We start from the raw sequence: 26790 nt of genomic DNA, 5'->3' as shown, positions 1-26790 counted from the left end.
TTTGCACAAGAAAGAAGCTAGATGGCAGATGAGAGAAGCCGCATTGGTTCTATTCTTAAGTTAGTGTGGCTATAAGATTTGGTATTTCTAAAAAAGAAGTATAACTAATTATCTGTGCTACTAAAGTGCATTCTTACTTCCATTTTCTTACTCAAAGACTTTTCTTCTTTCTAGTGTTAGTGTTTGTCTACTATGTATGTGCCCTCATTCTTGTTTAATTTTTGCATTTTGATTTCAGAGAGTAATCCAAACACTCCAACAAGTATCATTTGCTATTATTTGTCAATGCAGGTGTACTAGTCCCTTATTCTCAAGGAACTTTCAGTTTCCTTTGTTCAACCTCCCAAGTTCATTTTAGATACTTCTGACCTTTCTAAACATTTTGGTAGTTAGCTTCCCGGTTCTGTCCTCAACATTGTTGATTATTGTGTGCAACCTAGTTCACACCCCTGCAAACTAGATGATAGTTTAGCCATTATTTGGAAAGCTAAAGATTTTGTTGATTCCAAGGTTGATCAAATCATGCTTAAGCAACTCCGAAAACAAGTGATGTAAGCCATTCAGCTCACCTTGCAATTGTAGTAAGACAAGGTGATGATGCTATCAAGCTTTCACGAGAAACTGTGCATGGAACATGAGCTTGTTGTTCCTTGGTGACCTAGGTTCTTATATTTTATTTTTGTTTTAGTTGTTCAAACTTTTTTTAAATATTCATTTATTTGTAATGCATATGAGATACTCTTTACCGTTTTCAAATAAAAGAAGAAGCACCATTCGAGAAGGTAATGAAATAGGTACAAGAATGGGGAATAAGATGTCCTCTTAGGGGAAATCTAAAAAATAAGAACAGATGGGAAGGAATATTAACTAAACAAACCTTAGGAATCTCGACATGTCCAATAAAGGGGAATTAGTTACCTTGATTTAGTATAACTAAAAAATGTTCCATAATTTGCATTAACTATATGATTTTCCGCGGTTTATGATTTGTAGACTTATCTCTTTTTTTAGTGCAATGTTTTCATGAAGAAAAACATCATTCATCATAAAATGATACTCCTTTCCAAAATTGGCTGCAAAACCCATCTTGTCAGACTATTGTATGTGTAGATTATTGTAATTACTATAGAACTGTTTTTCATTTAAAGATGTATGTGATTCTTTTTTTTATTTATAAATTGGTTACATAAGAGTGTTTAACCTTGTGTGTCTTGTGATGACGAATTGACAGAATTGTGCATTTAATGTACTTCTTTTCCAAGATTTTTAATCTAATAAATTTATCTTGAGGATTGCAACTGCTTTAAATTTCTTTATAAATACAAAAAAGAGGTGCATATTTGATGAAGAAAAACAGTCTTTAAAGTATTACTCCTAAATATCCACAGTATGTCTTTCTCTCTTAAAGTAGTATCTATTTATCTTTGTAAAAAGAAAAAAAAGTAACTATTTTATCTCATTACTTGACTTATACTAGTATCATTCTAACAGTTTTAATTAGAATACATATCTGTTTTATTTATTATTTAATTAGAAATATGATCCCAGTGCATTTTTATGTCTTTTCTTTTTAAAACATGCACCTCTTTTTGTATTTATAAAGAAATTTAAACCAATCAGATTGAAGACAAATTCAATCCCAGCTTGATTAGTATATAATAATTTTTCGGAGAAACACTTAATTTAATTAATTGACATAAAATCACTTAATTTATAGGGAAACACTTAACATTTTAAATCTATTTAGGGGGACAAACAATTTAGGGAAAAATACTCTAACATTTTTTTATCTATTATTATAATAATCATAATATAAGTACATTTTTATTAAATATTTTATTTTATCTAAAAGTATGAATATTATTTAAATAAAGTAAAAGGATTAACAAATATTAGATAAAATTTATTATAATAATAAAAGAAAAATTACTTATCTTAAATCACTATCTGGATATTTGTTGCTCTCAGCATGTCACTCGCTCATTGACCGTCGCTCAAGGCTTTCTCTCACCGGCGTGGCCCCTTTTTGTAGCCACCGTTGATGTCACTCAAGGCTCTCTGGTCAGCGTCCTGGCTCGGTCAGTTGGTCAGTGCTCATCTCTGCTTTTTCTCCTTGTTAAGGATTTGTGTTTGATTCTCTTAATTGAACGCCTAAGGATGATGGATTTATGTTTTAAGCTATTTTTTGCTTTCTATTCATAGTTGCAGAAAAAATGACAGATCTTTTAATCACAACACTTTAGACGTATTAGAACTCCTAAGTTAAAAACTTTTATCTCTTGGTGTTGATGGCTATAATCTAGATATTGTTCTGTTTTTGGTCCATTATAGTTTGCGGTGTTCCTCCAAGGTTTTGATCTTAATCCATTACAAACTAGACAACCTAATAATATCTGTTGCTTTGAGGTACTTTTTTCTATGAATATGCTAAATCCAAGCAATTGGACTCTGATATATTAAATAGAGAACTGATACTTATTATCATAAAATTAGCCAATGTAAACTGAACAAAACATGTACAATTGAATATAACATGTTGAAATATAGAAGCTCTCAACTTCGATAGATGAAAACTCAAAACCTCCCTTTCCAATTACTTTCCTGTTGTCGTTCCTTTATTTTTGGGATTGTATTTTCTGTTTCATGAGAGATTTCTTTATGGTGTAAGGAGCTGGATCCATTCCTTTAATTTACTCATGTATTCTTTATTGTTGTTAATGATTGCTTTTGGAAATGTTGTTAGCATGTGGTTTTCACTTGTATAGGTCAAGTCACACAAGTTATGTAGCAGAACTTGATCTATTTTGGGATCTAAACCCTGGGCAAGCGTCACCGACAACAACAACAACAACCATGGGTTACTTTGACCTCAACATCCCCTACCCTGAACCTTCCCTTGCCAACAAGGCCACCGAGCAAGGTAACTATATCTCCACACCTCTTTTGGGATAATCTAGATTCCGAAGTGTGATTGGATATAATCCCTTATTTTGTGTCCATACATATTTGACGTTGCCAAAGGAACACAAAATGACAAATGAGATGGTTTTTTGATATTGGACTATTAAATTGTTATCTAATTTATTTATTTTTGAAAATGAGTCAAAATTAGAAAGGAATAAAAGGAAAGAAATGTGTATTTGTGTTTATGTGATATCTGTATCTTATATTAATAACTCATGCAACAATCAAGCAAGTGGTAATATTGATATTGAAGATGTTGATTCAACTAATGCATGCTATGGAGGAACAACTACTTTGTTCAAGTGTGTGAATTGGGTGAATAGTAGCTCATGGGATGGAGATTATGGACTTATTATATGTACAAACATTATGGTATGTTTGCTACAGATTTACTACTTAATGCATAAGGAAATTTCAATTCTTATATTTTATCCATTTTTTTAATTTGTATTGATTAATCTATTTCTGTATAAACACATTAATTTTTTTTAATTTATAGATTAATCTATTTTTGTATTAAACTGTGCAATTTGAAGATTATTATTATTATTATTATTATTATTACATTTTTGCAAAAAATAATACCAGTTGGTCAAAAACTGATGTTATAAAGGCACATTCAACATTGGTTTTCCTAAAATCGATGTTATATACAATATTCAACATCGATTTTTTTAAAAGTAATGGAGAAAACACTTCAGAATACACAATCTTGGTCATATTTCTACACCAGTTTTAGCCAAAATCGATGTAGATAATGATTTTCAACATTGATTTTAAAATTGATGTTGAAAATGCCTACTTTCAACGATGGCCATTTCAACATTGGTTCTAGAACTGAAGTTGAAACTCCTCCAGAACCGATGTTAAATCCCTTTTATGTAGTAGTGAGTTTTCAAAACAAAATAAGTTTGTTATTTGACATGAATGGTTTGGCCATTCCGGTTTATTATGACGTGAAAAGTAGTTAAAAATTCATGTAAACACTCATCAAAGAGTGAAAATAATCTTCAGTTCAATAATTTTCCATGTACTACTTGTTCCCAAGAGAAGTTATAAATAAGATCATCACAAAAAATTGAGGATGAATTCCTTAAATTTTTGGAATGGATGCCAGGCGATATTTGTGAATCTATATACCAATCATGTGAATCATTTACATATTTTAAGGTTTAAATTTGATGCATTAACCAGATGACCACATGTTTTTTTGTTGTCAACTTGCAACCAAAAGTTTGGGAGATTGTTAGCTCAAGAAAATCTGTCTTCATAATGTTAGTGAGGTTGCTTACGACAGGACGACGAAAGCAAAAATAAATAAGTAAAAGCACGTTCGTCTCCTTGGGAGAAAAAGAGTGGAGTTGCCACCAATGTTTATCTGAGGAAAACGTTAGAAAACCAAAAAAGAGGTCTGCGAATTTTGAAAATAAGGGTTCAGAAGTTGTTTACGCATGGGGAAGGTATTAGCACCCTACACGTCCGTCACAAGTGGCAACAACCTTTAATCGAGTGTGCACAACGTGACTTTAAAATTATTTATTTTTCCAAGGGCGGTAAATTGCTTTTATTACATTATTTTATTATATATATATTTTTTTCGAGTCGATAAGGGTGTTGCCCTTGCTCTTATGTATCCCCAGGTGTGATGAGGAAATCAAAGTTACATAGTTCTTCAAATTTAATTTTTTGTGTGTTAAATTGATTTTGTTTTTTGAAAGATTTATTTTATTTGTGAACAAGGAGTCGTTAAGGCGTTGGACCTTAAAACGACGTTTTAAATTTTGAAACACGGAGAGAATTGTTAAGGTGTTGGACCTTGAAATGATCTCAAGTGATATTTGATAAAAGAAGTTTGGTTGTGGATTGATTTCCTGTATTTTTTTTTTGTTTATTAGTCTCTATTTTTATAAAAGAAAAGAAAATGATTTCACGACACTAGTGGTCGGCTAGAATTTAACCTTACAAATAAAAATGAAATTACCAACGACAAAGGGGAGAAGATGAATACATACATAATATCAGAGAGGACCCATAAGGGTACATGGATTACATTCAACCCTTAGGAAAAGAAAAGAAAAGGAAGAAGAACTAACCCACTGTTGCACAGGGTACAAGGCTAGCAAGAGAAGCGACGTAGGGAATGATCCTTGGTTTGTTTTGGCAGCGCCTTGTGTCATACCCTAATTTCGTCCGGGGACCTTTGCTCGATGACGTGCGACCATTCTTTGGTCCTCGTGAGGTGCTTGGCACCCATCATTAGGCGATTTGTGAAATTCCAGGACATGCCGAAAAACCAAAAAAAGTATTGATGCACAATCCGTAAGTTTCCGTGACACACCGGAAATCAAATGGAAGCATCGTTGCATAATTAAGTGAGGTTCCGTAACATTCCGTAAGTCAAAAAGGGGATGATTATGTAATCCGCAAGGTTCCGTAACATTACGGAAAGAAAACAAGTATCGTTACGAAATTCGTAAGTTTCCGTAACTTTACGAAAAAAGAATCACCAAAAAACAGTAGAGGGGGGTGTACTTAGTAAAAATGGGGGTGCAAATAGCACCCAGGCCCACTTGGGCCCTCTGGAATATTCCTCCAGAAGGCGGTTGCTTCTGGAGGAAGCAACCCTGCTCGCCTGGGCGAGCTGAGCTCGCCTGGGCGAGCTGGGCGGCAACCAGCTCCCCTATTTTGCTATAAATAGGGGAGGAATGCAAGAAGGAAGGGGTTCAGCCCCTTAGGCACTTCTCTCTCTTTCGAATTTGCTTGGAAAAATTGTTTCCGTGAAGAAAATCTAAGCCGAGGCGCTTCCGAAACGTTTCCGTAACGTTTTCCGTGAGGAATCTCGCAAAGCTTTCAACCGTTCTTCGACGTTCTTCATCGTTCTTCGATCTTCAACGGGTAAGTACCTCGAACCAAGCTTTTCGATTCATTCTATGTACCCGTAGTGGTCCACATTGTGTTTCGTGCATTTTTATTCTCGTTTTGTTTACTTTTTATACCCCCTCTTGACGTGCTTAAGCCATTTTACTTAAGTCATTTCTCGCTTAACTTAAAAATAAAATAAATTTCCATCGAACGTTTGAATTGTATTATCCGTTAACTTCGGTTAAAATAAATTCTGACCGTTCGGTCGTGCCGTAACCACGTTGGAAATCAAAAAGAGGTAAAAAATAATATAATAATAAAAAAAAAACATCTTTTAGTAAAATAAAGCAGAAAATCAATCGGACGTTTTCTCTTTGGGATTTCTCATTCTTAATCGAATTGATTAATAACTAAAGTGAAACTAAGGCTAAAATCAACTCGCCTAGTCAAGCTCGTCCACAAAAATAGGCTTTTGAAGTTTGTCATTTCAATTTCTCACTAAGTAAAATGGATCATTTTTAAGGTCCAACGCCTTAAAATGATCACCACTTAAGTAAAAAAGAATCACTTGATAAGCAAGAACTACGTAGGTCTGATTTCCTCATCACAATTGAGGATACGTAGGAGCAAAAGCCCCGCTTTTGTCGACCACCCCAAGAGATCGTTAATGGTCCAACGCCTTAACGTTTCTCTCCTTTCAAAATCAAAAGACCGTTTAATGGTCCAACACCTTAAATGACCTTTTGTTCAAATAAAAACATATTTTGCAAAAAAGACAAAAACAAACTTAACCAAACACTTTGTTCCGAAAGAACTACGTAGGTCTGATTTCCTCATCGCAAATTGAGGAATACGTAGGAGCAAAGGGAAACACCCTTGTCGACCACAAAAAGAGAAAAATATAAAAAGGGTATAAAGGATATAAGGACATAAAAGGGAACGTAAAAAATCAAAGTCATGTTTGCACATTCGATTAAAGGCTGCCGTCCCTTGGGACGGACGTGTGGGGTGCTAATACCTTCCCCGTGCGTAAATACAACTCCCGAACCTTTCACTAAAAAGTTCGTAGATCGCGTCTTTTCCAGTTTTTTCCGACGTTTTCCTCAAATAAACGTTGGTGGCGACTCCGCGCGTATTCCTTTCGTGGAACACGCATCCCGCGAGTCTCGCGTCGCCCTCCCGCCGAAGGGTAGGTTGCGACAGTTGGCGACTCCACTGGGGATTGTTTTTAGAGAGTTAGGCCATTTAATTTTGTGCAATGTTTTACCGTGACTTACCCCTTTGTTGGTTTCCTTTCATTATCTTCTTGTGTATATAAACTCCTTGTTGCTTTTAGTGCGTTTTAAATGTATGCATGAAGTAAATATTTATTCATTTGATGCACACAAACACCAACACTATTTGCACACACTGTGAGTGAAAAAGGGCCCTATACCCGGGTTCATGGGAGCATAAGGAGTGGAGGTGAATCTGTGATCATGCTAGGTCTCCGACTTGCTTGATTACAGTGAACCCTCATCTAGAGCTTTTCTCTTTGAAAACCTATTGTTGCTAGTAGTCCCTACTGCTACAATATGTTCTTCAAAGGGGATGATACCTCTAGAAACCATCAAGAGAGATATAACTACCTTGGGGATTATTGCTAAAAGCCTAGTTAGTTCTCTCCCTTATAGGTCCCTTAAATAGGGGCACGAAGCAAACACGCTGCGTGCCATTTTTTACACTGCCATGCATGAGTATCATATACCCTTTTGCTTATGTTCGGTAAATATTGTCATACTGTGCACATTCCCGCATTGTGTCTTTTGCATAGGCATTGCATATGGGTTCTGTCTTGATCCCTACTGTAAACAAATCAACGGAGGGTCCGTGTCGCCTTCTTAAAAAACGTACGTTGGGGCATTTCGCTACCCCTAGACGTCGTATCTAAGAAGGGGACAAATTCCCCGGACCCCCGCATTCCTAGATTGCATCTGTGTCATATGCATTCCATCACGCATTCATCCATTCCACCCATGAGATATCGGAGTTTTGATTTGCACCAGCTTTTATCTCACTTTAGTAAGCATGGGAACAAATCAAACCGGCAAGAGGTTCTACCAAGTCAAGGTCAAAAGCCCAGATACCACCAGCATCAAGGAATTAGGGCGGTTGATGGAACCCCTCCAAATGCAAGCCTTCCGCAAGACTTACGGAAAGATCTTAGGGTTGACCGTAGCCGAGGTGTCCATAGAAGCCATTGCATCACTTACCCAATACTACGACCAGCCTTTGAGGTGCTTCACATTCGGGGACTTCCAATTAGTACCAACCATTGAAGAATTTGAGGAAATTCTAGGATGTCCTCTCGGGGGAAGAAAACCATATCTTTCCTCCGGGTGTCTCCCCTCTTTGAGCAGAATTGCAACTGTGGTCAAGGATTCAGCAAGAGGTTTGGACCGCATAAAACAGACTCGGAACGGCATAGCGGGCCTACCACAGAAGTACCTAGAAGACAAGGCGAGGGGTATGGCCAATCAAGGAGACTGGGTCCCGTTTATGGATGTGTTAGCTTTGCTAATTTTTGGGGTCGTCCTCTTTCCAAACGTGGATGGTTTGGTAGACCTAGCAGCAATTGACGCTTTCCTTGCCTACCACCATAGCAAGGAAAGTCCGGTGGTAGCTGTCTTGGCAGATCTATTTGATACATTTGACCGAAGGTGCGAAAAAAGTAGCGCACGGATCATCTGTTGCTTACCCGCCCTCTGTGTTTGGTTGGTTTCACACTTATTCCAACAAGACACGAGACATCCATGTCCGCTCCTGAGCCATCGCTCGTGTACTGAAAAGAGGAGAATAGATTGGGACCAGCTTTTGGCCGAGATAGGAGGTAGAACAATCAGTTGGTTCCCCCGATGGAAGGAAGGAAAAGAAGGAGTCCTTTTCTCATGTGGAAGATACCCAAACATTCCGCTGGTAGGAACGAGGGGTTGTATTAACTACAATCCCACGCTCGCTATAAGACAACTAGGGTACCCCATGAGGGGAGCACCGACGGAAGAAAGCATGTCTCCTTTCCTTGTGAGGGATCTCGGAGCACAAAATTCCAAGACTATACAAAGAATCCATAAGGCATGGGAAACTCCGTTAAGGAAAGATCAAGAGCTTAGAGGCATTCGTAATGGCACCATTGGTGGGTACCACGAATGGCTGAAAGTTCATATACGAGGTTTAGATTGGCTCGCCAAGTTAAAAGTCGTCAGCGAAGAGAGTTTTGAAGCACCGGAAGAGGACGAAGAAGTCCAAGCTCTCAAAAGCGAGTTAGGAAAGGCAAAACTTGCCAAGGAGAAGTTCAAGTTGGCCGCTACACACGTTCGGAAGGAGTGTGCCGGTTTACGGGAAGAGAATGCAATTACCGCAAGAGCCCTTGAACAAGAGACCAAGAGGGCTCGCAAGGAAGAGTATGGCCGGAACAAATTTCGCGGAGCTCTATGGGGTAGCAATAGTGAACTCAAGTTGCGAAAGGAAGAAAGGGACCAGTCGCGAGCGCATAGCATGGTTTTGAAAGAGGAGTTAGTTGCCTGTTCAAGGTCCAAAAGAAGCTTGTCTCAGCATTTATGCGAGACGGAGACCAACATGCTAGCTATCATCGCCAAGTACCAAGAAGAGTTAGGTCTAGCCGCGGCCCACGAGCATAGGATTGCGGACGAATATGCCCAAGTATACGCGGAAAAAGAGGCTAGAGGAAGGGTGATCGACTTTTTACACCAAGAGGCAACCATGTGGATGGATCGGTTTGCTCTTACCTTGAACGGGAGTCAAGAACTTCCCCGATTGTTAGCCAAGGCCAAAGCGATGGCAGACACCTACTCCGCCCCCGAAGAGATTCACGGGCTTCTCGGCTATTGTCAGCATATGATAGACTTAATGGCCCACATAATTAGAAATCGTTAGGAAACTTGTATGGTCTCTCAGACCTTGACTAGATACGACTTCCTTTTTTGAAATAAAATGAGTTGGTCCCATGTTTCTACTCCAAAAAGCTTGTGCAAATCAAATCACTCCTACATTTTATCTCTAGCATGCATTGTATGTTGGTCTCGTCCTTTGTCACGGGAAGCCGGAAGGTCCATATCACCTTCTTAATTGTACACATGGGGCACTGCGCCCCCAAATGCGCGAGTAAGAAGAGATAATTTTCCGGGCTCTCGTGTCCGTAAAATGCATTCATATCATGCATCGCATAAGCATCTCTTCATAACATCATAATGGACATATCCTGCATTTGTCCGTTATCATATTCCAGCCTCACATTTTGCATGAGTCATGGCATCATCATGCATATGCGTTCAACAAACTTTTTGATCTGCAAAATTGCATACCATTTGTTTTCATGTTTGCTCATCCTTGTGTTTTCCTCTACAAAACAAAAACAAAGAAGGGGGAAGCGTGAAACTTCACACTACATTCTTAGTTTCATGTGTTAGGAGCCAACCATGTTGGGATCATAAACCCGTTTCACTTAAAAACAAAATAATTGAACATGGTACCTAATGCATGGTTAACTAGGAAATGGTGTTTCTTCGGGCATCTCAATTTCATAATTACATTTTCCATGCATAAGCTTAAAGTATGCCCGAGTCATTCATCCCTATGAGATGTTGTTGAAGTATTGGCAATCAGAATTGCCATTCCTTGGATTATAGGGTTGAACCAAGCTCATGCTTTTACAAAAAGGTTCATCAAGTCAAGTTGAAATATGGAAGTAACCGTCTTGCAAAATTGGGGCAAAAGATGAATCGAGTCACATCAATGCTTCGTCTACTTCCAAACATATTTAGGATTATTGATGTCCTTGTTACTTCCAGTTTCACCTTGACAAAGATGTCATGGACCATGTTGAAAATCTAAATTGATTCAACCCCATATCCAGCGTAAATATTCGCAATACTTCGACTGTACATCATTCGCATGCATCCATGCTTTTCATTGGTTGCATTGCTCATTGCATTCTTTCCTTGAAAAATAAAATAAAATAAAATAAAATGAACTTATCAAAAAGAAAAGGAAACGCTTTACGACGCCCTTACCGAACTCGTGCTAGAGCTAGAATAATGGGTGAAGTAGAGGAGATACAAGAGAAGACGAAGGCCGACATGGAGGCCATTAAAGAGAAAATGGCCACAATGATGGAGGCCATGATGAGCGTGAAGAAGATAATGGAAGCCAATGCGGTTGCAATTGCCGCTACCAGCGTTGTTGCTAAGGTGAACCCGACGTCCCCATCCGGCCTCAAGCAAATGAATCATCCAACCTCAAATATGGTAGGCAAAGATTTAGGAAGTACGGGCGGCCCCCATGATGTGCAAATTCAAAACGAGCACGCCTTCCCGTCATATGGCTTGCCTCTCAACTATACGCCACCCAATGTGGCGTACACTCCCAATAAGAATGTCAATAACTCCACTCCTATACCCATTGAAAGCTAGCAACCCCAAACTGATCATGCACATGTCTCTTAAACCGTGGAAGAGACCCATGAAATTCCCCACCACAATCTAGCTGACTTCGAGCCTTGGCTCGGATATGCCACTGAAGGGCAAGCAGTTGGTGGTATACCCTTTGAAAACACTTTGGAGAGCCCTCAGTTTCGCCCACAACCACAACCATTGCATTTTTGCGGTGGGAAGAGCCCCTCCTGCTATGGCCGAAAAGGGAAAGACGGATCATCTAAAGGAAAGGCTCAGGGCCATTGAAGGAGGTGAAGATTATGCCTTTGCTAACCTAGAAAAGTTGTTCCTAATACCCAAACATGGTCATTCCCAAGTTCAAGGTGCTGGACTTTGACAAGTACAAGGGGACTACTTGTCTCAAGAACCATCTAAAGATGTATTGTCAGAAGATGGGGGAATACGCAAAAGATGAGGAATTGCTGATACATTCCTTCCAAGAAAGTCTTACTGGGGTAGCTGTTACCTGGTACACTAACTTGGAACCTTCCCGAGTCCATTCTTGGAAGGACCTAATGGTTGCCTTTGTTAGGCAGTATCAGTACAATTTTGATATGGTTCCGGATAGGATTCAACTACAGAACATGTGCAAAAAGGGGGACGGATCATTCAAAGAACACGCCCAAAAGGTGGAGGGATCTGGCGGCCCAGGTGGTACCCCCAATAATGGAAAGGGAAACGATAATCGTGATGGTAGACACATTATCGGTACTCTACTATGAAAAGATGGTGGGCTGCGCACCCTCAAAGCTTTGCAGATTTGGTCTTCGCCAGTGAAAGGATCAATGTGGGTCCAAAAAGAGGCAAATTTGATCATCCTACTAGGACGACTGAGAAAACTGGGGCAAATAAAGAGGGTGAGAAAGAGGGAGAAACCCATGCTGTGACTGCCATTCCTATACGGCCAAGTTTCCCACCAACCCAACAATGTCATTACTCAGCCAATAACAAACCTCCTCCTTACCCACCACCCAGTTATCCACAAAGGCCATCCCTAAATCAACCACAAAGTCTGTCTACCGCACTTCCAATGACGAAGACCACTTTTAGCACAAACAAAAAAAACACCAACAAAAAGGAATTTTGCAGCAAAAAGCCTGTAGGGTTCACCCCAAATTCCGTTGTCATATGCTAAACTTGATCCCATATCTACTTGATAATTCAATGGTAGCCATAACCCTAGCCAAGGTTCATCAACCTCCGTTTCTCCAAGAATACGACTCGAACGCAACGTGTGCTTGTCACGGAGAAGCCCCGGGGCGTTCCATTGAGCATTGTAGGGCTCTGAAGCGTAAGGTGCAAGGCCTAATTGATACGGGCTGGCTGAAATTTGAGGAGAATCGCTTGTTGAATCCTAACATTAACAAGCAACACCATACATGGGGCAATTCTGGAAGCTGTTGTTATGACTCATCAGGATTTTCAAGTTTATGCCATAAACCACAGTTACAATGTTAAATGATATGGATAAAATGGACATCCTCTCACGAACACATCTTTGCTTATTCAACTTCCACCGGAATGTGAGTGTAAGCCATTGGTCTGTTTGCTCAAGCAACCTGCGCTCCTGAGTGTTGACTTCCAAGACCGTTCAATCAGAGATTACTCATCTTGCACGTTGGTGGGGGTGCCGTAAAACAACGAGTAAAGTTCAAAACAAACAAGTTTCAAAATAAAATAAAATAAAAGTGTTCAAAAAAAAAAAAAAAAAAAAAACATTTGATTGACTGTGCTTTCAAGACGTTCATGTGACCTCATTTTATCATCCTGGAAAGTTTGTCTTTTTAGAGAGAAGTGAGTTATCAAGAATAGGATGTTGGACAAATGGCTTCAGTAACCTTGAGAAGAAGAGGGGATTGAATTAAGATACGAATATTATTCCCCAATTAAACTTTCACTCTCTCTTTTCGGATTAACAATGCACATAGGGACAACCCTTCCCTTGTGTTCAAGAATCCCCTACAACAAGAGACCCACGGTCTCTTAATCCCTTTTCAGAAATAAGAAGAAGAGAAGAAGAGGTCTCTCGTAAAAGAGGTAGATTGTAAAATGAAGATCAATAAAAAATTCCTTATTGAATAAGCAAGTGGTTGACCAAGGAATCTTTTTGAGAGGATAAGACATTTCAGTTCAGAAAAACTCTTGATCTTTCGAGAGGATAAAACTGTTTGGGCAATGAAAACTCTCTTTAAAACATTTGAATGGCCATTCATAAAACATTTGAATAGATATGTCTCTTGGAAATTATTTTCTGAAAATCCCCTCTGGTAATCAATTACAAGACTTATGTAAACGATTACAGGTTTTAAAAATTTGAATTAAAACATTTTCAACTGCTGGTAATCGATTACCAGAGAGCAAATCTCAATTTGAAATGATAGAATTCTTTGGTCAAACCTTTTGTTTTTCAATTTGGAAACTTCTTCCTATGATTCTAGAGATCAAATTGATCATATATCTTGATTTCTTGTCTCGAATAAAACTTGGAAGCACTTGATCCTTTGGCATCATTAAGACATCAAAACATCTTGCTTCTACATATGAGTCATTTGACTTAATCCATCAACTGAAAGATCCTTCAACTATTTCTCGTCCTTGGAAAATTCTTTTTGCAAGAATCAACTGCTTCTTTCATTCTTCCTCACTACGAGGTCGTGAAAACAAGACAACACTTGGTACCTCTAAGCCCTACACTGGGGCAACGAAAGGCACCATGCAAAAACCTCAAGCGAACCTAGGGGCAGATTAGCAGTTCTCACCCAATAGGTTCCCTCCTACAAGGTCATGACGAAAGGCAACGATTGGTACCTCAAAGCCTTACACTGGGGCAATGAGGGGCACCGTGCATGAGCCTCAAGTGAACATAGGGGCCGATCAAAAGTTCACACCCGTCGATGTTTTTAAACAAGAAAAAAAAGGGGAGACAAACCCTAGGATTTCGATGGATTGATTAAACATCAAATGGCTCCATTGCCGTCACTCCAAAACGGTCAAGTGACTAAATCAAACAGAACATACACTCTGAGGGAGTTCCTGGAGAGATTTGCAAAAAGATAGGATGAGGTTGCATGAATTATCACCTCTTTCAAAAGGACAGTCAATCTGTGTTTTCCAAAAAAATTAAATCAAAATCAAAATCACAAAATAGGGAAAGAATGTCATGAACATTGTACAACTTTCCATTACATTGCATTGTTTCATATGAAGTCCGCATTTACCAAATTTCACGACAAAGGTTGCATGCATCTGCATCCCTAAAAATCATGTTAACTGCATAGATTTCCTACATCTAATGTCCAAATCTTGTGGATTTGGGATGACCGGTCCTCTCGATGAGTCGATCTCTTGCTTTCTCATAAGGGTGGACCCTTGGGTACTAGTTACCCTCACCGTTGAGAGGACTACACGTCCTCACCATCAGAGGGCTGCACGCCCTTACCTCCAGAGGACTACATGTCCTCGCCCTGAGAGGGCTACACGCCCTCACCTTGGGTACTAGTTACCCTCACCGTCAGAGGACTACACGTCCTCGCCTTGAGAGGACTACACGTCCTCAGCACCAGAGGGCTGCACGCCCTCACCTCCAGAGGACTATAAGTCCTCGCCTTGAGAGGGCTACACGCCCTCACCTTGGGTACTAGTTACCCTCACCGTTCAGAGGACTACACGTCCTCGCCTTGAGAGGACTACACGTCCTCACCACCAGAGGGCTGCACGCCCTCACCTCCAGAGGACTATAAGTCCTCGCCTTGAGAGGGCTACACGCCCTCACCTTGGGTACTAGTTACCCTCACCGTTGAGAGGACTACACGTCCTCGCCTTGAGAGGACTACACGTCCTCACCATCAGAGGGCTGCACGCCCTCACCTCCAGAGGACTACATGTCCTCGCCTTGAGAGGGCTGCACGCCCTCACCTTGGGTACTAGTTACCCTCACCGTCAGAGGACTACACGTCCTCGCCTTGAGAGGACTACACGTCCTCACCATCAGAGGGCTGCACGCCCTTACCTCCAGAGGACTACATGTCCTCGCCTTGAGAGGGCTACACGCCCTCACCTTGGGTACTACTTACCCTCACCGTCAGAGGACTACACGTCCTCGCCTTGAGAGGACTACACGTCCTCACCACCAGAGGGCTGCACGCCCTCACCTCCAGAGGACTATAAGTCCTCGCCTTGAGAGGGCTACACGCCCTCACCTTGGGTACTAGTTACCTTCACCTTCAGAGGACTACACGTCCTCGCCTTCAAAGGGTCATGTACCTTCAACTTCAGAGGACTACACGTCCTCGCCGTCAAAGGGTCATGTGCCTTCACCTTTGTAGGGCTACACGCCCTCACCTTCAGAGGACTACACGTCCTCACCTTTAGAGGACTACACGTCCTCGCCATCAGAGGACTACATGTTCCCCATTTTCAAAGGGGGGCATGCCCTCACCTTTAGAGGATTGCACGTCCTTGCCATCATAGGACTACACTCCCTCGCCTTCGAAAGGCGACACGTCCTGAACTTCAGAGGGCTACACGCCCTCGCCTTTAGAGGACTACGCGTCCTCACTTTCAGTGGGCTCCATATCCACACCTTAAGATAATTTAAGGTCCTCTGTCCTTAAATGCTTAACCGAGACTTGCACTCCCGGTTAAGGGACCAGTAGTTTCCTTTTAACGGTTCCGGGGCCACCCCCTAATATTGGAGGAGGGCCAACTGTGCGAGCACAACTAGAAAGGGAGGCTATCACACTGCTACTATGCATACTGGGGCAAGATTTCACCCGTGCCGCTGCAAAGAGACGAGTGCGGATCATGCGCACCAACATGACCACTCTTACATAGATGACATTGCTACTTAGCAATATTCTGCCCAGCGACCGCATGCCAATCTCCCCCTGCAAAAGTATCAGTTGGTCTGTGTCGTCCCGACATGGGTAAGTATGCATATGGTTCAACTGATTTCTGATACCTTCTATTGTTTGCAGGGATCGCACCCACAAAGACACCCAGTGGACCTGAAGAAGTCCAACAGGGCCCTAGGGTTTCCAGCTCTGGTTACGGGCCTCTATCGGCCCTATAGGGCGCTCGTCCCCCAAGCAAGCTCATGCCATCATGACATAGGTAAATATGCACCTCCCCCAACTGATTTCTGATGTCATCTATTGTTTGCAGGGATTGTGCCCGCAAGACACCTAGTGGACCCGAAGAAGGCCAACAGTGTCTTGGAGTTGCCAGCTCTAAATACGGGTCTCTATCAGTTCAAGGGAGTGCCTGTTGCCCCCAGCAGGGTCATCAGGCCCCCTACCAATCGAGTTTTCATCTAGAAGTGTTGCGCCCCCAGGCAGGCGCAGGGCGAGACACCACAGCAGCATTGGGATGGACGGTAGCGGGCAATAGACACACCGCCATCACCACTAAAGTTCACCTCAGCTCATCTATAAAAAAGTTAGAGCGTTGCCTACGACACATGGCCGACCAATAGGCAACCAAGTCCAAAGCCAAAGGTAAGCAAAGTACTAGGTCAGTGACCGACAAGTCATAAGGCGTCCAGCTAAAGACGTTAAAGAAGCGCTACTAGGAGGCAACCTAGTACCTTTTGAATCTATGCTTGTTATTTGATCACTTTTCATAGTAGGACACACCTAGTTGCTCATGATCCTAGGAATTTAAATAAAACGAGCACAAGCTCGGAAGGTAGTCATACCTTACAAAACATATATATGTATGTTTAGGTAGAAAGATACCTTAGATATGCATGTATGTAAACAAAAAATACTTCACAAAATATATATGTATGTTTAGGTAGAAAGATACCTTGGATATGCATGTATACAGCAAAAATACCTTACAAAACATATATATGTATGTTTAGGTAGCAAGATACCTTGGATATGCATGTATATAGCAAAATACCTCATGAAAAAAAAAGAGAAGAAAAAAAAAAAAAACAAACAAGAAAAAGAAATAAACAAATGATCATGATAAAAATAAAAATAGAAAAGAAAAAATGAAATGAATGAAATGGAAAAGAGAACAAAAAAGAAAAAGAAGAAAGCAAGTAAGGAAAAAGGTGGAAAAAGAGAAAATAAGTTGTCTAGCTAAAAACCAACATGCTTTTGAAAAGAGACGATTTCCAACTTTTCTTTGAAAAAATTCATTCATTGATCATAACTAGTTTTTGAAAAAAATGTGTATACACCTGAAGGGTGAATGCTGTGAAGATTTTCCCAGACGCCCGAAATGGACTCGGATGAATGCACAAATTGATAAAAGAACATATTTTGGAAACGTTGGGTTGACTAAAATAGAGGAAATGAATCCTGAACCCTAGCATCACATGACCATAAAGATTTGACACTTGAGTCTCCGCATAGGTGCATGCATGACCAGTTTTGCATAAAGTTTCTAAATCATCATTTTTGCATTTGTGTCATGGAAATAATGTGGGGCATCCCTTTTTATCCTTGAACCAAACCAAACCCTGACATGTATCATGTCTAGCCATTCTACAAGCCTTGAGCCAAAATCCTGACTCACCATAATCCTTACCCTCGGAAGCAAAAAAGAAAAGAAGGAAAATTTCCAATCAAAGAGAAAGTCAAAAAAAAAAAAAAAAAAAAAAAGAGGGAAGAAAAAGAAGAAAAAGGAAGGAAAGAAAGTTCTTGATCAAAGAAACTAGAAGAAATGTGCAGAAAGGTCTTTTAACCAGACAATATCTGAACAATACAGAATTGTCACCGAATGAACAAAAAGAAGGAAAGGAATCCACGACCTAAAATGGTCTTCTCCCTTTGATTACCAACCGAAATCCCGTGCGCTAGCGACCTTTTTTTCTCGCCCCGCACTAAACAAAAACAGAAAAAGAAAAAAAGCCAGAAAAATCAAAAGCCAAAAACACACAAAAGCCGAAAGAAGAAACCACCAAAAGAACCCGTTCCCAAGGGAAGCCCTGTTGATCCATGATCACGCGTGTAATTTTTGATTTGATAGGAAATAATTTGCAAAGTCAAGTCATGACATATCTATGGTTCGGAATTAGGATGAAACACTTACCTGTGCGAGATTGATACACTTTGAGTGGATTTCTTCTATTTTTGTCGAACCCAGTGTTTCCTCTAAATGATCATTTAGAAACGAAATGCTAACATCCAAAATCTCATTTATGGTTATGGGAGATTTCATCAGCAGACTCTCCTTCCCCGGTAGACGCATTGTTTTTCACTCAAAAAAAAGAGAGCATATGCTGCTCTAAATCAGTTGGAATATTTGTCTCTTTGCTAAAGCATGTTTGCATTTTAGCGAAGAAAACACTGAGACTCTTCCAAGTCTCACAAGTTATCCAGAACTACGTAGGTCTGAATTCCTCATTGGAGGATACGTAGGAGCAAGAGCCTCGCTTTTGTCGACCACACCGCCTTTTGTTGCCATGACTCAAGAGCTGGTAGCCCACGGAGATACCTTACGGTTATCCGCACCCTTTTTGTCATCCAGAGGTGGCGGGCCCGATGACAAGCAGAGACCAAGTTTGGTCATTCTGCACCCATGATACGCGGAGATACCTTATGGTTATTCGCACCCTTTTGTCATCCAGAGGCGGCGGGCCCGATGACAAGCAGAGACCAAGTTTGGTCATTCTGCACCCATGATACGCGGAGATACCTTATGGTTATTCGCACCCTTTTGTCATCCAGAGGCGGCGGGCCCGATGACAAGCAGAGACCAAGTTTGGTCATTCTGCACCCATGATACGCGGAGATACCTTATGGTTATTCGCACCCTTTTGTCATCCAGAGGCGGCGGGCCCGATGACAAGCAGAGACCAAGTTTGGTCATTCTGCACCCATGATACGCGGAGATACCTTATGGTTATTCGCACCCTTTTGTCATCCAGAGGCGGCGGGCCCGATGACAAGCAGAGACCAAGTTTGGTCATTCTGCACCCATGATACGCGGAGATACCTTATGGTTATTCGCACCCTTTTGTCATCCAGAGGCGGCGGGCCCGATGACAAGCAGAGACCAAGTTTGGTCATTCTGCACCCATGATACGCGGAGATACCTTATGGTTATTCGCACCCTTTTGTCATCCAGAGGCGGCGGGCCCGATGACAAGCAGAGACCAAGTTTGGTCATTCTGCACCCATGATACGCGGAGATACCTTATGGTTATTCGCACCCTTTTGTCATCCAGAGGCGGCGGGCCCGATGACAAGCAGAGACCAAGTTTGGTCATTCTGCACCCATGATACGCGGAGATACCTTATGGTTATTCGCACCCTTTTGTCATCCAGAGGCGGCGGGCCCGATGACAAGCAGAGACCAAGTTTGGTCATTCTGCACCCATGATACGCGGAGATACCTTATGGTTATTCGCACCCTTTTGTCATCCAGAGGCGGCGGGCCCGATGACAAGCAGAGACCAAGTTTGGTCATTCTGCACCCATGATACGCGGAGATGCCTTATGGTTATTCGCACCCTTTTGTCATCCAGAGGCGGCGGGCCCGATGACAAGCAGAGACCAAGTTTGGTCATTCTGCACCCATGATACGCGGAGATACCTTATGGTTATTCGCACCCTTTTGTCATCCAGAGGCGGCGGGCCCGATGACAAGCAGAGACCAAGTTTGGTCATTCTGCACCCTTGTATCATCCAGAGGCGGCGGGCCCGATGATACGCGGAGATACCTTACGGTTATTCGCACCCTTTTGTCATCCAGAGGCGGCGGGCCCGATGACAAGCAGAGACCAAGTTTGGTCATTCTGCACCCTTGTATCATCCAGAGGCGGCGGGCCCGATGATACGCGGAAATACCCGAGTGGTTATCCGTATAAACATTCTTTTGCTATCTGTAAGACAGAACGCTTGATAGCATGCAGGGACTGACATAGTCTTCTGCACCTTTTGTTCCTCCGGGAACAACAAGTCATTTACATGCGGAAATTTCATGGTCGCCCGCGACTCTCGTCAACCGAGAGGAGCCAAATTAGTGTCATACGTTGATTTTCGGGGACCTTCGCTTGATGACATGCGACCATTCTTTGGTCCTTGTGAGGTGCTTGGCACCCATCATTAGGCAATTTGTGAAATTTTGGGAACAACAAATCATTTGCATGTGGAGATTTTATGGTCCCCCGCGACTCTCGCCAAATCGAGAGGAACGAAATTAGTGTCTTATCTTTACTTTCCTTTTATCTCCAATAAAAGACAAGTAAAGAGGGGCAACTGTCATACCCTAATTTCGTCCGGGGACCTTTGCTCGATGACGTGCGACCATTCTTTGGTCCTCGTGAGGTGCTTGGCACCCATCATTAGGCGATTTGTGAAATTCCAGGACATGCCGAAAAACCAAAAAAAGTATTGATGCACAATCCGTAAGTTTCCGTGACACACCGGAAATCAAATGGAAGCATCGTTGCATAATTAAGTGAGGTTCCGTAACATTCCGTAAGTCAAAAAGGGGATGATTATGTAATCCGCAAGGTTCCGTAACATTACGGAAAGAAAACAAGTATCGTTACGAAATTCGTAAGTTTCCGTAACTTTACGAAAAAAGAATCACCAAAAAACAGCAGAGGGGGGTGTACTTAGTAAAAATGGGGGTGCAAATAGCACCCAGGCCCACTTGGGCCCTCTGGAATATTCCTCCAGAAGGCGGTTGCTTCTGGAGGAAGCAACCCTGCTCGCCTGGGCGAGCTGGGCGGCAACCACCTCCCCTATTTTGCTATAAATAGGGGAGGAATGCAAGAAGGAAGGGGTTCAGCCCCTTAGGCACTTCTCTCTCTTTCGAATTTGCTTGGAAAAATTGTTTCCGTGAAGAAAATCTAAGCCGAGGCGCTTCCGAAACGTTTCCGTAACGTTTTCCGTGAGGAATCTCGCAAAGCTTTCAACCGTTCTTCGACGTTCTTCATTCGTTCTTCATCGTTCTTCGATCTTCAACGGGTAAGTACCTCGAACCAAGCTTTTCGATTCATTCTATGTACCCGTAGTGGTCCACATTGTGTTTCGTGCATTTTTATTCTTGTTTTGTTTACTTTTTATACCCCCTCTTGACGTGCTTAAGCCATTTTACTTAAGTCATTTCTCGCTTAACTTAAAAATAAAATAAATTTCCATCGAACGTTTGAATTGTATTATCCGTTAACTTCGGTTAAAATAAATTCCGACCGTTCGGTCGTGCCGTAACCACGTTGGAAATCAAAAAGAGGTAAAAAATAATATAATAATAAAAAAAAAAAACATCTTTTAGTAAAATAAAGCAGAAAATCAATCGGACGTTTTCTCTTTGGGATTTCTCATTCTTAATCGAATTGATTAATAACTAAAGTGAAACTAAGGCTAAAATCAACTCGCCTAGTCAAGCTCGTCCACAAAAATAGGCTTTTGAAGTTTGTCATTTCAATTTCTCACTAAGTAAAATGGATCATTTTTAAGGTCCAACGCCTTAAAATGATCACCACTTAAGTAAAAAAGAATCACTTGATAAGCAAGAACTACGTAGGTCTGATTTCCTCATCACAATTGAGGATACGTAGGAGCAAAAGCCCCGCTTTTGTCGACCACCCCAAGAGATCGTTAATGGTCCAACGCCTTAACGTTTCTCTCCTTTCAAAATCAAAAGACCGTTTAATGGTCCAACACCTTAAATGACCTTTTGTTCAAATAAAAACATATTTTGCAAAAAAGACAAAAACAAACTTAACCAAACACTTTGTTCCGAAAGAACTACGTAGGTCTGATTTCCTCATCGCAAATTGAGGAATACGTAGGAGCAAAGGGAAACACCCTTGTCGACCACAAAAAGAGAAAAATATAAAAAGGGTATAAAGGATATAAGGACATAAAAGGGAACGTAAAAAATCAAAGTCATGTTTGCACATTCGATTAAAGGCTGCCGTCCCTTGGGACGGACGTGTGGGGTGCTAATACCTTCCCCGTGCGTAAATACAACTCCCGAACCTTTCACTAAAAAGTTCGTAGATCGCGTCTTTTCCGGTTTTTTCCGACGTTTTCCTCAAATAAACGTTGGTGGCGACTCCGCGCGTATTCCTTTCGTGGAACACGCATCCCGCGAGTCTCGCGTCGCCCTCCCGCCGAAGGGTAGGTTGCGACACCTTGGCTTCGCTTTTCTTCTTTTTCCTTCCTCTCTCTTTTTCTTTCTTCCTCTCTAAAATTTTTAAACCACCAAAACTCTTCCCCTGCATAGCTGTTTATAGAAAAAGCCATTTGGGGTAGGACCAGCTCGCTCAAGCGAGCTGGTTGCTTCATCCTAAAGGTATTAGCTCGCCCAGGCGAGTTGGTTGCTTAAGGCTGAAGGTATTTCATGGCCAAGGCGAGCCAGATGCTATCCTGGGCGAGCTAGGGTCCTGAAAATTCTAGAAAATGACCATTTTGCCCTCTCCTGGTGGCTTTCGTTTCTGGAACTGACAAGCAACCATCAAAACTATGTGTGACCCCTTGGCCTTGTGCTGTAACCAGTGTCAAATGAAAAAAGCATTCCCCGGACAAAATTAGGGTCTAGCATTTGCCCCTATTTACTTATCTTTTATTGAAAATAAAAAGTAAGTAAAGATAAGGAACCTAATTTCATACGAGCGATCTTGCTATTCAAAACCAGACACTAGATATAACAAAAGAAGTGAAATCGACAAAACAAACAGACATTAAAGTCCTATAACACCAAACAGAGGACCTTGAAGTCCTATAAAACGTAAAATGGAGGACATATAAGTCCTGTAGAGCATAAAAGTAAAGGACATTGAAGTCTTGAAAGCATCAAACAGAATACATTGTAGTCTTGTGAAATATAAAGCAGAGGATATTGAAGTCTCTGAAAGCATAAAAAACTAAAGACGTTGAAGTCTTTGAAAGCATAAAAGACTAAAGACATTGTAGTCTTTGCAAGCATAAAAGACATAAGACATTGAAGTCTTTGAAAGCATAAAAGACTAAAGACATTGTAGTTTTTGAAAGCGTAAAAGACCGAAGACATTGAAGTCTTTGGAAATGTAAATGACCGAAGACATTGAAGTCTTTGAAAGCGTAAAAGACTAAAGACATTGTAGCCTTTGGAAATGTAAAAGACCAAAGACATTGAAGTCTTTGAAAGCGTAAAAGACTGAAGACATTATAGTCTTTGGAAATGTAAAAGATTGAAGACATTGGAGTCTTTGAAAATGTAAAAGACTAAAGACATTGTAGTATTTGAAAATGTAAAAGACTGAAGACATTGAAGTCCTTGGAAATCTAAAAGACTAAAGACATTGAAGTCTTTGAAAATGTAAAAGACTAAAGACATTATAGTCTTTGAAATGTAAAAGACTGAAGACCTTGAAGTCTTTAAAAATAATGTAAAAGAATGAAGACATTGAAGTCTTTGAAAATGTAAAAGACTGAAGACATTGTAGTCTTTGAAAATGTAAAAGACTAAAGACATTGAAGTCTTTGAAAATGTAAAAGACTGAAGACATTGTAGTCTTTGAAGATGTAAAACACTGAAGACATTGAAGTCTTTGAAAATATAAAAGACTGAAGACATTGTAGTCTTTGAAAATGTAAATGACTGAAGACATTGTAGTGTTTGAAAATATAAAAGATTGAAGACATTGTAGTCTTTGAAAATGTAAAAGACTAAAGACATTGTAGTCTTTGAAATCATAAAGCAAAAGACATTGTAGTCCTGAAATCATAAAACCGAAGACATTGTAGTCTTTTAAAATGTAAAAGACTGAAGACATTGTAGTCTTTGAAATCATAAAGCAAAAGACATTGTAGTCTTGGAATCATAAAACCGAAGACATTGTAGTCTTTTGAAACATAAAGCAAAGGACGTTGAGTCCTATGAAAAAGGACGTTGAGTCCTATGAATCATGCAATCAGATTTTGGAAATTGGTATATAATGAGCAATCTATGGACTCATAGCCTGATGTGAAACATGAGTTTTGGGATGCATGGACATGCAAACTTCGCCCTAAAATGAAGTTAATGCAGGTTTTGTAAGCAACAATGCAATGCAATGGAAAATTGTGCAATCTTCATGACATTCTTTCCTCTTTTGGTGATCTTAATTTTGTTTTCTTTTTTTCTCTCTTTTTTTTTCTTTCTTTTTTTTTTTGTGTAAATAAAACACAGATTGACTGTCACTTTCTAAAAGACGTGATAACTCATGCAACCTCATCCTATCTTTAGCAAATTTCTTCGGGGACTCCTTAGAGTGTATGTTTTGATTTAATCACTTGACAATTTTGGGTGACGACAGTGGAGCTGTTTGACATTTAATCAATCAACTGAAATATCGATCCTAGGGTTCGTCCCTTTCTTTAATTATCGTGTAAAAACTTTGATTATTCTACATAGCAAGAAAATATATGGCTTTGGGACCGATCGCATGCACCTTTGAAGGATGACAATGGATTGTTATACTTTAGAATATGACCAAGTGAAACTTTCTTGATTTAAGGTCATAGAGTGATGCCAAGGGTCTGTCGATCCTGCTGAAACTTGATGACATGGGCTAGTCCTGAAAGAATTATACAACAAAGGCCACCCTTGGATTCAAAAGGAATCCTAAGGAGTCTGCATGAGCGACTCACATCAGATGTACCTAACTATCACAATTGTCTCTGGGCATCCTCCATGAACTCCTGGTCGGATGAGTTTCCTCCTCAATTGTGCAAGTGCTAGCCTTGAGGTTTTTTTTATTACAAGCGTATGGGTTCCATTCCAAAATCCAAACTCAAAAGAAAAATTAGTCATTCCTTGATCCACATGGAGTTTATTAGGCTTGTGACGTGGTCAGAGGGTAAGAGGGCTATGAAAAAAAAAGGATCAGAGAGGCTCAAAGAGTGTTTAAGGGTTACATTGAGTAAGATCCTCGAGAGCCTTGCTTGTATTTTTATTCATTTCAACCTTTTGAGTTGGGCTATACCCCATTCTCTTTATACATTAATCTTTTATTGCACTTTTGTGCCTTTCTTGTAAAATTTGGAGATCTTTTGCCTCTTTTTTTTTCTTCACCCACCTTTGGCGGATTTTTTTTGTTGCCAACTTCATGCATGTGTTGTTTGCATTGCTCTTCCCACCGATTTAGCGGTGGTTTCTACTCGGGGTTTCTATTTTGTTTTTAGAAAACAAACATGCTTTGGCTTGGAGGGGTAGCAAGGGATAAATTAGTGTTTGGGATGTTGAAACATGACCATGTGTCATTTCAAATCTTGACTAGATACTTTTATAGTTTGGATTTTGGGACCAAACCTCTGATAAACACACTCCTTATTCTTTCTTCTTTTTATTTTTTATTACCCTAATTTTTTCCTAGGCTGCCCTTTTAGGTTTTCAACCTACCGGGTGAGAACTTCTTATCTGCCACTAGGTCTGCTTGAGGCTCATGCATGGTACCTCTCATTGTCCGGGTGTAGGGCTCTAAGGTATCTATCGTTGTCTTTTGTTATGAACTTGTAGCAAGGAAAAATGAAAGAAACTGTGCAAGTTCTTGAAAATGAATTTTTAAGGACGAGAAATATTTAAAGGATTTTCAATTGATAGATTAAGTCGAATGACTCTTGTTCTTGACAACTCACTTTTCTCTCAAAAAGACAACTTTTAAGAATGATAAAATGAGGTCACATGAATGTCTATACTTCTTATTTTTTATTTGAAACACAGTCAATCAAACATTTTTTTTTCTTTTTTTTGAACTTTACTCGTCGTTTATGGCACCCCCACCAAACGTGTAGAACGAGCAATTTCTTATTGAATAGACTTAGAGATCAATTCAGGAGCGCAAGTCACTTGAGCAAACAAGCCAACGATGTACATTCACATTTTAGTGAATGTTAAATAAATATGCAAAGATGTAATTGTGAGAGAATGAGTGACAAGGACATCAAATTTATCCATATTTAGCATTGTGACTGTTGTTTGCAGTAATGGCATAAACTTGAAAATCCTAATGAGTCGTTGGAGACATCTAATAACAACCTTCAAATTGCCCCAAGTATCATTCTAGTATCGCTCGACAACGTCATAATTCACAAGCAATTGTCCTCCTCGAATTTTAGCCAGCCTGTGTCAATTAGACTTTACACTTTATGTTTCAGGGTCATACAATGCTCAATGGAATGCCCTGGAACTCCTCCATGATAAGTACATGTTGCATTCGAGTTGTATTCTCGCGAAAATGGAGGTTGAGGAATCTTCGCTGGGATTATGGCTTGCATTATATAGTAGATATGGGAGTAAGTTAGCATACGACACCGGAATTGGGGTGAATTCTACAGGCTTCTTTTTTGGAAAATTCCTTCCTTGGTTGGTGTTTTGGTTAGTATTAAGGGTGGTGTTTGGCCTCGGATGTGCAGCAGGTGGGTTTTATGGTCGATTTAGGGGCAACCTTTGTGGATGATTGGGTGTTCTTGGCTAGTAGGGTGATGGCTAATGAGAAGGATTGTTATTGGTTGAGTATTGATATTGCTGAGCTAGTGGGAAA

General features: G+C 40.5%; 1 long non-coding RNA gene across 1 annotated transcript; it reads left to right on the top strand.

Annotated features, from left to right (window-relative positions):
• Window positions 1-1957: 1957 nt before the first annotated feature.
• Window positions 1958-3408, top strand: LOC114370784. Its single transcript, XR_003657922.1, has 2 exons — window positions 1958-2086; window positions 2766-3408. It is a non-coding gene; the product is annotated as an uncharacterized LOC114370784 (long non-coding RNA).
• Window positions 3409-26790: the final 23382 nt, after the last annotated feature.

Source organism: Glycine soja, chromosome 10, assembly GCF_004193775.1.
Source record: "Glycine soja cultivar W05 chromosome 10, ASM419377v2, whole genome shotgun sequence".
Classification (NCBI taxonomy): Eukaryota; Viridiplantae; Streptophyta; class Magnoliopsida; order Fabales; family Fabaceae; genus Glycine; species Glycine soja.
Note: the sequence above shows the minus strand (reverse complement) of the source record. Positions and strands in the feature narration are given on the sequence as shown.